Source organism: Pan troglodytes, chromosome 13 (genome assembly GCF_028858775.2).
Source record: "Pan troglodytes isolate AG18354 chromosome 13, NHGRI_mPanTro3-v2.0_pri, whole genome shotgun sequence".
NCBI classification, from domain to species: Eukaryota; Metazoa; Chordata; class Mammalia; order Primates; family Hominidae; genus Pan; species Pan troglodytes.
Window position 1 is genome coordinate 136087910 of NC_072411.2, and position 12459 is coordinate 136100368.

Genomic DNA, 12459 nt, shown 5'->3' on the forward strand with positions numbered 1-12459 from the left:
CATATTGTTCCTTTGTTTCCATTCTTGACTTGACCACCAGAGAGACACGGGGTGATCTCCTAAATCCCAAATCTGGCATTGATCTTGTGATAAGCCTGTTCAGTACTTACGTGCTGCTTGCAAGATAAGTTCCAAAGTCCCCTACCAGGCCATAGAAGTCCCCCTGCCCACCTACTGAATCTCCTCTCCTCCACATACACCCCACCCCTTACTCCAAACTCTAGCCACACCCATCGATTTGCTGATCCTCACCCTGTGTTTTGGTTCATGCTCCTTCAGGAACATGGTGGAGGGGCAGTCTTTTCTCATTCCCCTGGGCCATGTTGCTGCCCCTTTTGGGGACTCCTATAAAAACAATGCCTACATCCATCAGTAAACCCACTGCGTTTTAATTCTCCATTTCTGTATCTTCCTCCTTGTCTATATGCTAACTCCTTTCAAGTAGGCACCGATTCGTATGAATCTTTATAACTTCAGTGCTCTGCATTAGGCCCATACATATTTGGCACTAAATCACTGCTAGGTTAATGAATGAATTGAGTAATAAACTAAAGTATAAATCAATGAGTAAAAGGAGAAGGTAAATATGAGAGGGTGTGTCTGAGCACATGAGCCAAGGAAGAATTGCCATTGAGGTCCATCCTCTATGCAGACAGCTGCTTGAGCAGCAGCAACTTGAGAACAGCAAAATGCACTTAGGGAAAAATCACTGAGACCTTCCATTAAGGTTTGATGTGCAATGGTGGTTGGCCATGAACTTGCATAGCAGAACAACAATCCCAGGGAACAGAGTCCTCATGCAAACAGAGCCTTTCCACACATGAAAAATGTGACGCTTGTTCATCTGACTTTTATTGAGTCCCACCATGTTCCAGTCTCTGCTTCTGGCACTGGGGACACACTGGTGAAAAGGCTAGAAGGGGAGAGAGACCATCAATGATGTGTAACACTGCACTGAAGATACTAATGTCAAGTAGTGCTCAATGCAATGATGAAAAACAAGGCAAGCTGATATGACAGAGTGGCTAGGGTGGGGGATGAGCAAGGGCCTCTGGATGATAGAATGGCTGAACAGACACCTGGAAGAAGATAATAATAATCAGAATATAATAATGATGATGATGGGGCGGGCGCAGTGGTTCATGCCTGTAATCCCAGCACTTTGGGAGGCCAAGGCAGGCGGATCACCTGAGGTCAGGATTTCAAGACCAACCTGGCCAACATGGAGAAACCCCGTCTCTACTAAAAATACAATAAAGTAACCAGGTGTGGTGGCACATGCCTGTAATCTCAGCCACTCGGGGGGCTGAGGCAGGAGAATCCCTTGAACCCGGGAGGAGGAGGTTGCGGTGAGCTGAGATCACGCCATTGCACTCCAGCCTGGGCAACAAGAATGAAACTCCGTCTCAAAAAAAAAAAAAAAAAAAAAAAAGATGAGCACTTCAGAATGCTTGCTGCGTGCCACGCACTATTTTGAGTGCTTTATTTGTATTAACTAATTAAATATCTCCAAGGATGATATAAATTTCCATTTGTTACATTTACATTTGTCAAATTTCTACTTAACAAAGAAGAAAACTCTATTTTCTATTTGCACAGAGAGGTTACCAAGTTCACATAGCCAATGATGAGCAGTGGTCTGACTCTTCAAAGTCCAAACTCAAATCATAATTTATTTTCTGTTAATAATCATATTGATAATATTAATAGTTATAATCACAATGGTGAACAGTTCTTAAGAAAAATATTGCTTTATGTGCTTTACATGGGGTTGACTCATTTAGTTTTCACAAGAACTCTGGGTGGATACTATTACTATTTTCATTGTTTTCTAGATGAAGAAATAAGCTCAGAGAAGTTACAGAAGTTGCTCAAGATTACACAGGTAAAATGGTGAATTTGGAATTTTCACCCAGGCAGTCCTCTTTTGAAGCCTGAGCTCTTAACCTCTGCCTTATACATTTTTAGGCAGCCAGGTACTAGAAGATCTGGGGGAAGGAGTTGTGATATAAAATGAAAGCACTAAGAGCCCAAGAAGGAATCAAGGGAGAGAGCATAGGGAGACAAGGTCATAGGTTGTTTTAGACAGGGTCATAGGTTGTTGTAGATCATCATAGGGAGTGGGCTGTTGTTGAACATCATAGGGAGTGGGTTACTCTAGATCATCATTTGGAGTAGGTTGTTTTAGACCATCATAAGGAGTGGGTTGCTGTAGACCGTCATTTGAGTGGGTTGTTGTAAACCACCATAGGGAGTGGGTTGTCATAGACTATCATCTGAGTGGGTTGTTGTAGACCATCATAAGGAGTGGGTTGTTGTAGACCATCATTTGAGTGGGTTGTTGTAGACCATCATGTGCAGTGGGTTGTTGGAGACCATCATTTGGAGTGGGTTGCTGTAGACCATCATAGGGAGTGGGTTGTTGTAGACCATCATCTGAGTGGGTTGTTGTAGACCATCATGTGCAGTGGGTTGTTGGAGAACATCATTTGGAGTGGGTTGCTGTAGACCATCATAGGGAGTGGGTTGTTGTAGACCATCATCTGAGTGGGTTGTTGTAGACCATCATAGGGAGTGGGTTGTTGTAGACCATCATCTGAGTGGGTTGTTGTAGACCATCATGTGCAGTGGGTTGTTGGAGACCATCATTTGGAGTGGGTTGCTGTAGACCATCATAGGGAGTTGGTTGTTGTAGACCATCATTTGGAGTGGGTTGTTGTAGACCATCATTTGGAGTGGGTTGTTGTAGACCATCATTTGGAGTGGGTTGTTGTAGACCATCATAGGGAGTGGGTCGTTGTAGACCATCGTAGGGAGTGGGTTGTTGTAGACCATCATTTGAGTGGGTTGTTGTAGACCATCATTTGGAGTGGGTTGTTGTAGACTATCATTTGAGTGGGTTGTTGGAGACCATCATCTGAGTGGGTTGTTGGAGACCATCATTTGGAGTGGGTTGCTGTAGACCATCATTTGGAGTGGTTGTTGTAGACCATCATATGAAGTGGGTTGTGCTGACTACAATGGGAAGCCACCTGTCAGTCTGAGAAGGGGACTGATATAATCCAAGAAGTATTTTGAAAGAATGACTTTGGGAGAGGGTGTGGAGAATGGATCCTGTGAACAAACTGGAAGCCAACAGACTAGCTAGGAGCTGTCGCCAACTTCTAGAAAAGAGATGGTGGCACCTTGAATGAAGGAGGTCAGCAGCAGTGACCAGAGAAATGGTCAGATTTGGAACACTGAATCAGATTTGGAGGCAGAAATGACGAGTTACTGGTGGACTGGGCTAGGGAAAAAGAGAAGAACCAAAGATGACTCTGGGATACTGGTCTGAGCAATTAGTTGGCCAATAGTGTAATGAGCTGATGTGGGGAAGAGATGCAGGTTTGGATTGGGGGTGTGGCTTGGAATCGAACACTCTGGGACCTATTAACTCAGAGGTGCTTATTAGACACAAGAATGGAGACATTAAAGATAATCCTTGGAGATTTCTTAAAACATGACTTCTCCCACCTTAAGCTTAAGGTATAGCTTAAGAAGGCAGCTGGAACAGCCTCAACTTCTCTTTGAGCTTCATCTGGGCCAACCTGTCTCCCTGTACCTCTTACTCTGAGTGACTCTGAGTACGTGCATGTGTGTATGTGTGTGTGCATGTGCACACGTGCGCCTCATGAGGTTCAGCAAAGAGGTTGAGCAAAAAGACCCTGGAACCAGATGGTCTGGATTTCAAGCCTGCCTCCACCACTCGCCGGTTATGTAACCATGGGTAAATTACTTAATCTGTTTGTGCCTCAGTTGTAAAATGAGGATGATGATACCAGTAGTACCAACTCACAGGTTTCTTGGGAGCTTCAGTGAGTCAGTACAGGTAAAACACTTAGAAATGTGCTGACATATACCAAGTACTCAACAAATGTTAGCTAATGTCACAGGGGAGTGTGCACCCATGCACATAAATGTAGAGAGTGTTTGTGATTGGAGAAATGTTAAAAATAGAAATTCTTTATTGGATAAATGGTTTAACACCTTCCTGCTTGAGATAGCGCTATTAGAGTATGGATATAATGGTCAAAAGCTGAACAGATCCTTGCTTGTTGGATACCTCATCAAAACAGACTTGAACCTCCTAATAATAGGTACCTGTTTCTTCCTTACCTAACAGTCTCAATTTTTACAAGACTGAATTCCTTGCATGTGGAGTTTTGCCTTAATCATGTCTGAATTTGCAGCCCCCAGCCCAGAGGCTGGCAGCCAGCTGATACCGGACAGGGTTCACAGGGGCCAGCGCTCTGTGGAGCCCATTCTCCCTTTGGAAAATGTCTTTCCCATCAGGTTACTTTGGGGGCAAATATTCAATTATCTGGGGCTTCTTGGCTATTTTTGTCTCTGGCATTTGAACCCATCTCCACTCAGAGACCACTCTGTGGGAAGGTAATATTTCTAATAATCCTAATTATTCATTGCTTTTCATGTTCCCTTTTCCATTACACCTCACTGCCCATAGCCTTCATGCTTTTAAGTAGCATTCGGCATCTTCCCTGTCTTGGGATGGCTTTCTCGTCCCCTAGATCAGAAGGAAGATGGAGCAGTTCTGCTAACCCGAGTGGGCCTGGAATGTGTTTTTCTTCCCATGCCGTTACCACATAAAAGTGGTCAGAAATCACTCAGATCTTATTTTGTCTTCTAAAGCCAAGTTTCAGTAATTCAGATAAAAGGTAAGAAATGGGTTCTTAGTGCCCGGAGCTCTAAACTGGGATAGAGGTCATGTAGGCCAAGGTCATATAGGCCAAATGGACAACTATGTGAATTTTTAATAAACAAAATAGTTTCATTTTCTACCACACTCAAAAGCTGAAGCACCCTTGGGCTGCAGTCAGGGCAAAAATATTTCCTCAAAAGCCCAGTTCCCCTAACCTCGTTTGCTTTGTCTAGTACTTGAATGCAGATATTTAAATGCAGTTTCCTCTGAGCCTCTTTGAAATTATCTACTTTACATTTCATCTCCTCTTTCTAATTCCTTGCTTATCGACATCATTGACAAGCTTGAGTCAAGGAACTTGTCTGACAGTCAAGTGATGTTAACACATTGCTGTTAAAACACAGTCTTGTATAAGGAGTTTACTTCTGTCTCAGCAGTGGTTCACATTTACTGATTCTTTACTCTTTAGGATGCCCATGCTTTACAGATCTCTGCAGGCAGTGTTATTGTCAGAGGTGAAGACACTAGGCTTATAGAGGTCAGGAAACTTGCCCAAGGTTGCCCTGGAACCTGGGCTTTAATACAGGCTGGTTTGCCTCTGGAGACGGAACACTTAATGACTATGGCATTCTGCTTTACGCTGAAAGATTTAGTATAAAGGCATGGGGAAAATTGTCATTATTCACATTTATGTAGGTGGACATCAAATACTTTGGTCTTGGAGTCTGCATTATTCTTGGTCCTTGTTAATTGGCATCTCCATTCTCTCTCTCCATCCCTAACTCCATCTACACCTCCACTCTCATCTCCACCTCTGTCTCTGACTCCATTTCTGTCTCCATCTCTATTTCTGTCTGTATCATCTACTGTTCGTTCTTGTTCCAAGTTCTAGTGCGGGTTCTCGCATGCGAAGCTACTTGGATACCTGATAGAAAGTTCACTGAAAAGCTTCATGTGGCCTCTTGCACCTGGGATGACTGAGGAAAGCTCCTCATGACCATGAAAGAGTTGAAAGCTCCTGCTTTGTCCCCTGGGTGTCTTGACTCAGCTCTGCCTTTCTTGTTGCTCTCTTCTAGGCCACCTGAGCTGAATGACATACCATCTCCCACGAGTCATCCACGTGTCCTTCTCCAACTCATCAGCAAATTGTGCCGGCTCTTTACCATCACAACCACCCTAAATCTGATGACATTTCATCAATTCCATGGCCCCACCCTAGGAAGTCCAAGCCACACTCATCTCTAGTCTGGACCACTGGGCAACACAGAACTCCACCAGTCCCCCAGTCACCTCCCAGTCACCTGTGTGTGCTGCAGCCAGAAGGATGGTTTCAAAGACTCACAAAATCACTCCTTTCCCTGCTTAAAACTCCCGGAGGCTTCCCATGATATGCAGAATAAAAGCCAAAATCTTTATAAGGGCCTACAAAGTCCCATATAATCTGACTCCTGGCTATTTTTCCACTCATTCTTTCCTCTTTCCACCTCCTTCACTCGGTCCTGGCAAGCTCACTCCAGACTTTCGCCTCTCCTGTCTGCCTGGGCTGCATTTGCTCCCCACCAGGTCCTCTTTTCTGGCTCTCTTGTTTCACTCAGGTCCCCCTGCCCACTTCTTACCTCTGCAGAAAGACTTCTTCAGAGCGTCGATCTGAAAAAACCATCCTGCTGCTGTCTATTCCTTTCCCCTGTCTTAGTTTTTATATTACTTGGCACTATCTGGCATTTTTGTTTGTTGTCTGTCTGTCCCCCTGTCTGGGATGTGGGCTCCCTGGGGGAAGGGGTGTGATCTGCCATGTTCATTACTGTAGTACCATGCCTGAAACAGTGTCACAAAAGCTGTGACAGCAGAAGGACTCATCAACATAAAGCCTGGTAACTTACATTATACAACATATCAGAGAGAGCCAAAACTCTTCCCTGGTTCCATCAATGACCCACTAAGATGCCAATTGCTTAATCCTTTGAGCAATATGTTAATTATTAAAGAGAGCTGTCATTGGGATACACACCTTAACATTCACCACAATTGAGTCTGTTCTGTGCAGTTTCCTTAATATGCTTAAGTACAAAAATTGTATGTCCCCTGAATGTCTTCTGGATAACTGAGAAATGAGGTGTTTTTCCTATAGTAACCAATCATATCAGAATAGAAACTGAGATCTGTGGTTATTACTGCAAGGCCCCATTCATTCTCTCATGTTCCATTCTCTTCCTTGGAAAAAGAAGACAGTGGGCAAGAGAAGATCAGCTTTCTTTCACATTTCATGAAGGGATGAACATAATTTCCTTAAGATAGAGTTCAGAATGGGAACTATATCAGGTTAAAAAGAAAGAACAATGATGTTAAAGACATTTATGTAAATACAATAGTAGGATTCATTTATAGTTAGAAAAGAGTAAATCACATTGGTTGAGATCAAACAAGAGAATAGGAATTGGGATGATCTTATAAAAACCCTCACTTGAATAAAGCAAATTGTGAAAAACTCATTAAAATTACAACTATTGTAATAGAATAAAAGCATCTGTCCTTTTCATATACCCATTAAAATGTCATGTTTTATTATTCAGGCTCATGGAGAGTTCTTTGATTTTATAGCATTGGTAGAAGGATAGTTCTCTGGGGGTGGTACTGATATTTTGACATTCCCAAATTATTCAATACAAACTTAATCTCTAAAGAGGCATGGAGCTCCATAGATGCCTGGTGAGGTCACCCACAATGGATCTGGGAAGATGTGAAGCTTAAATAAGGGGCCCAGGGCAATCTAGCCTGAGGCCAATGGCCATCTGGCCATTGAACCTTGAACTCAGGACTGGAGAAAGAGCTTCTTGCTTGAGGCCAGAAGAGACACAGAGAGACCAGAGTCTGAAGGAGCTGGCTAGACCTGATTCCATCAGGGAGGGGAGAGTTCCAGGGACTGGGGAGACTTATGAAGAGCACCAAATCTAGAGGGACCTCTTATTCCCTAGACACAGAAAGCCCCGGGTTTGCCTGGTGGGCCTTCTCTGGACCACTCTTACGGTTCTTGCCTTTCTCCGTGTTGCTTGCCTTGGAGCTGACCGTGGTGCTGACAGGAGTCTGGCGCCTCCTGCGCCCTTGCTATCATTGTGTGTACTGTGGACCCGCAGCATTGGCTCACCTGGTAAGAGCTTGTTAGACATGGAGAGTCGTAGGTCCCACCTTGTATCTGCTGAACCAGAATCTGCATTCAACTAGATTCCCAGATGATTCATATGTACATGAAAGTTTGAGAAGCATTATTTATCACTTTTTATTATTCTACTGCAGAATTACTGGGGATGTGAAATGGAGGGCTGAAGGCAGAAGGGGATTGTTGAAGGTGGGTAGAGTTGCATAGATTTGGTTTATAATAGGATTGATCACTTGAGTGGCTGAGAAGGATTCCATCGTTGTTTGCAAGTGTGGGCTATGCATGTTGGAAGCACACTTTATGCTAGGAGCTTCCCATCAGGCCATTGCTTCTGGGACCTATAAATGCATTATTTGTACTGTTCATTTGTAAGCTAGAGGGTCCTATGGATCTCTATGTTAACTTGCACTATATCAGCCAGAAACTTGTCCAGACTCAAAATTATATCAGAGAAGTTGAGGTACAGGCCACAGTTTCTATGGAACGGTGTGTTCTTGATGGATGAGTTGCCTAAGTCATAAGCAATGTTGAGTTGGTGAGGTAGTGAAGCAGCCATGCTGTTGACATAGGAAGTGTAGCCAAGGATCTGCCTTCTTTTTGACTGTCAGTGTATAGGTCACAGAATATTAAAGAGAACAGAGATGGTGAACTGAAGGCCTTAGTCTAAGAGCAAGGTAATTTTTGAAGACAGCCAGGAAAAGGGTTGGAGCTGCAGTTATGGGACTAAAACAAACAAACAGTGAGGGAGGCCTGGGCCACTGAGAGGCCTAGAGGGTGTTGTGGCGTGGGAGGGAGTAGCTCAGAGGCTGGATACAAGGGCTGTGCACATGTACTGGAGAACTCAAGGGCTTTGTGTGGATGAGGTGCCACAAGCCTCCTCCTGGGCCATGGCTATGCTTTGGGACCTGCCTGTGTTGCTCATGAAAGCAATGTTCTAGCACTGTGTGCAGGCTTCCTCAGCCAGTCCACTGTGGTGGAGCAGATGCCCTATACTTACTGCCCTCAGAGCTTTCTTAGCATTCGATATGCCAGGAGCTGGCATGGTCAGCCCATGGTGTTGGGCTGAATACACTCACTGGGAAGGACCAGGGTCTTGGCAACAGATTCATTGCATATTTGCGCCTCTGGTGCCATGGTAACCTTTCTTCTTCCTGATGACCTACACCTATATTAAAGTTTATAAAACAGTGGCTGGATGGCTGGAGGATGCAGGTGGACAGAAGACGTGGAGCCTGCAGAAGTAAAGGGTAAGTTGTTAATTCTCCTGGAAAAGGTGAGATCTTTTGTCTCTTACCAGGAGAGGCCAAGAGATGGGGTTATTGGTAGCACCCACTGCACCCTTTGCACAATGGGAGGAAGGATGTATGACTTGATGGGCCTCCCAGTTGTGTGTTCATCAGCTGCAATCTGCTGTTCTCAGGAGTTAGTTTGTGTCAGGGAGTGTCTGTGCCTCCTGTTCAAGGCTTATTGTAAAAGACACCTGATGTCCTTGAGTGACCAGAGTTCTAACTTGGGAGTATGTGCCCACCTCCATCAGTTGCTACCAGTGTGTCAAATTCTCTTCTACACTTGGCTAGGGCTAAGATTTAGTGAGAGGAGCAGAATGAGCCCTGCCGGTCCTCCTTTTTCTAGTAGTAGGAAGCAGCCTCTTCTTTGCAGTGTGAGCCAGTGGCCCCTGGACCCTCAACTAGTACCTGAGGCTTCTCTCCTCATCAAGGCCTCAGGGGGATGCCTGAGCTCCTGCCAAGAAGGTAAGATCAGGACCCAACCAGAACTCCAGCTTCCTGCATACGGTCAAGAGAGGGAGACAGGCTCATGGGTGGCTGCGGTGCAGCCTCCACAGGACTCTTCACAGGGGCAGACTCTTCATGGAATGCCTGGGGTGGGAGGCCTTCCACACTGACCAGAGAGCCTTGTCCCTTCCACCAGCTCCAGTGCAGCAAACTCAGCCAGAGAGTGCAGTGCAGAGTCAGTGGCATCAATGCATTCACATTGCTCTGTAACCGTCATCGTCATCCGCCTACAGTTTGTTTAGTTTTAATGTTTTCTCATGGCACAAAAAATAGGGAAGCCAAGCTGAGAGTCTGAGTCTACATATCTAGCTGGAAGTATGCAGAATGGCTCTGCTCATCTTAGTGGGGGAGGAAGGTGTTCAGGGACAAGCAGGGACAGTGCCGTTAATTCACCTTTGAAATCTGCTTTGAGGAGTAAGTGGCTGTAAAACGTCTCTGTGTGACTGAGGTTGCTCAGGGCAGCCACCTTCTGGCATTAAAAGATAGTGCAACAATCCAGCATCTTAAAAAAAAAAAAACCCAAAACAATTTCTATCTATCTTGCTAGATGAATTGGGCATTTTGTTGTGTCTTGGATGAAATGGTAAATATTTACATTATATATGTACACCTCTACTTATATCTCTCTATCTCCATCTCTCTCGCTCCCATTTCATGAGGATGCTTACTTACAGCAAGGATCCATTCACGTATGATTTTAAGGACTTGCTAAAGATATTTGAAGACAACTTGTTCAGGCCAGATCATACATTATCTGCTGTGGATAAAACAAGTTTGGATTTACAATGAAAATTGAGATAGAACAAAAGACTTGCTTAATAACCAGAAAATGAATGAGAGAAGTCCACATGAGCTTAATTAATGGCTCAATATTTCTCTCTCTCTCTCTCTCTCTCTCTCTCTCTCTTTCTTTTCTTGAGACAGAATCTCACTCTGTCACCCAGGTTGGAGTGCAGTGGCATGATCTCGGCTCACTGCAACCTCCACCTCCCAGGTTCAAGGGATTCTCATGTCTCAGCCTCCCGAGTAGCTGGGATTACAGGCACGTGCCACCACACCTGGCTAATTTTTGTAATTTTAGTAGAGACAGGGTTTTGCCATGTTGCCCAGGCTGGTCTTGAACCCCTGACATCAAGCGATCGGCCCGCATCAGCCTCCCAAAGTGCTGGGATTACAGGCATGAGCCACTGCACCCGGCTGGCTCAATATTTCTAACAGCTAAAAAGCTCATTTTGCTGCTCCGCTCCTCAGATGGACTTGCTCCCCTGTGCAGTGCTATATATGTGCTTGGGGACCATGCTGGGTATGGGAGTTTTTAGTCCTAGGACCCATATTTAGAGTAATTCTGAGATTTCTCTGATTCTCTCTCTCTATTTCTAGCTGGATCTCTTCTCACATGGGTTCTCATTCAAATCTATCATTTCCAGTTTTCCACAGCCCCCACCCTTCCCTACTACCTTACACTTGGCTGCTCCCTTCATCTTTATGACCTGTCTGAGCCTTGGAATATTTGAGTTTGAGACCTCTGTCTGGAGTCTTTTGTCTCTCTTTGTCTAGGGGGTTTCCTTCTTGAATTGAACATGCTTTCTGCAGGAGTTATCACTACAACCCTATCCTTCCTTTCAGACCTTGCTCAAATCTCTCTGCCTTTGCAAAAAAACCCCTTCACGCTCCTTCTCTTTCATCTCTAACCTTTTTGCAAGTGTATGTCTTGTGCAATCAGTTCCTAAAATACACTATCCTATTTGTATTTGTCTATGACATACGCTTCATATGAAAATAATAGAAATAATGGCCAAAACAGAGGAACATCAGTTATAATATAACTATTATGTTTGTGGCACATGATTTAAGTAAAATGACCGAAAGTTGCCCACTGACAATTGTTACTTATTTCTTCTAGGAGAGCTCTTCCAAAGTGTAGTTTAAAGGGGACAGGAAATAGCTGTAAATTAATGAAGCTGGATTTGCTCACCTCCATGATGCCCTCTTGCCTGGCCCAATACTGCATTTAGTTGGTATGAGGAAAGTTCACAAAATCTGCAAAAAAGCAATGTTGGTTAAATTTCCTCTATTTAATAATTTTTTTCCTAATCTTAATTAAGAGCTTTTAATTTATTAATTAATCTTGTCATCACTTTCTATAATGAGCATTTCCCATTTTATTTGTGGTTTTTAAAATGTGCCATTAATTGCAGAAATTAAGTATTAGTATGATTTCATACTATGGTGTTATTGTCAAGCTAAGAGCAGGAATTTGGTATCATTTCTTTATTAGCATTTAAAATACCATGCTCACTAATTATCCATTCCCTACTCGTATTCCATTGCTAAATTGCTACTGTGCTTGGAGGCTTTAGGAGTCTTCTTGCAATTTCAGTCGCTTAAGTTTTTTGTTCCTCTGCTTAAAAGAACCTCAGAGAAGAAGGCGGGGCTAAGAAGATTCCAGTTATAAAAGCTTTCCTCCTCCTGTGGGGAGAGACCAGCAGGATCCTTGGGTGAAAGAAAATCCTGCTTGACAAAAACCGTCACTTAGGGTATGTCATCAACTTTTGCTTTTTGCTTCTCCTTAAATGTTGCCATTGCTGTAACTTGTAGAATAGTACGAGTTTGTGTCTCTGGGAGGGGCATCACTTAGTTTTTCTATGAAGATTTGAAACTAAAGGAAGACAAAAATTTAAATTCCTCAAGAGTTGTGGGCATAAGCAAAATGCGGGTTCACAGATATATCTAATCCTCACTTAGATTTATTTAGAAATGTAGAATTCTTTGCTGAATTTTTGAATGACTTTAAATATAATTACAGTTTTCTG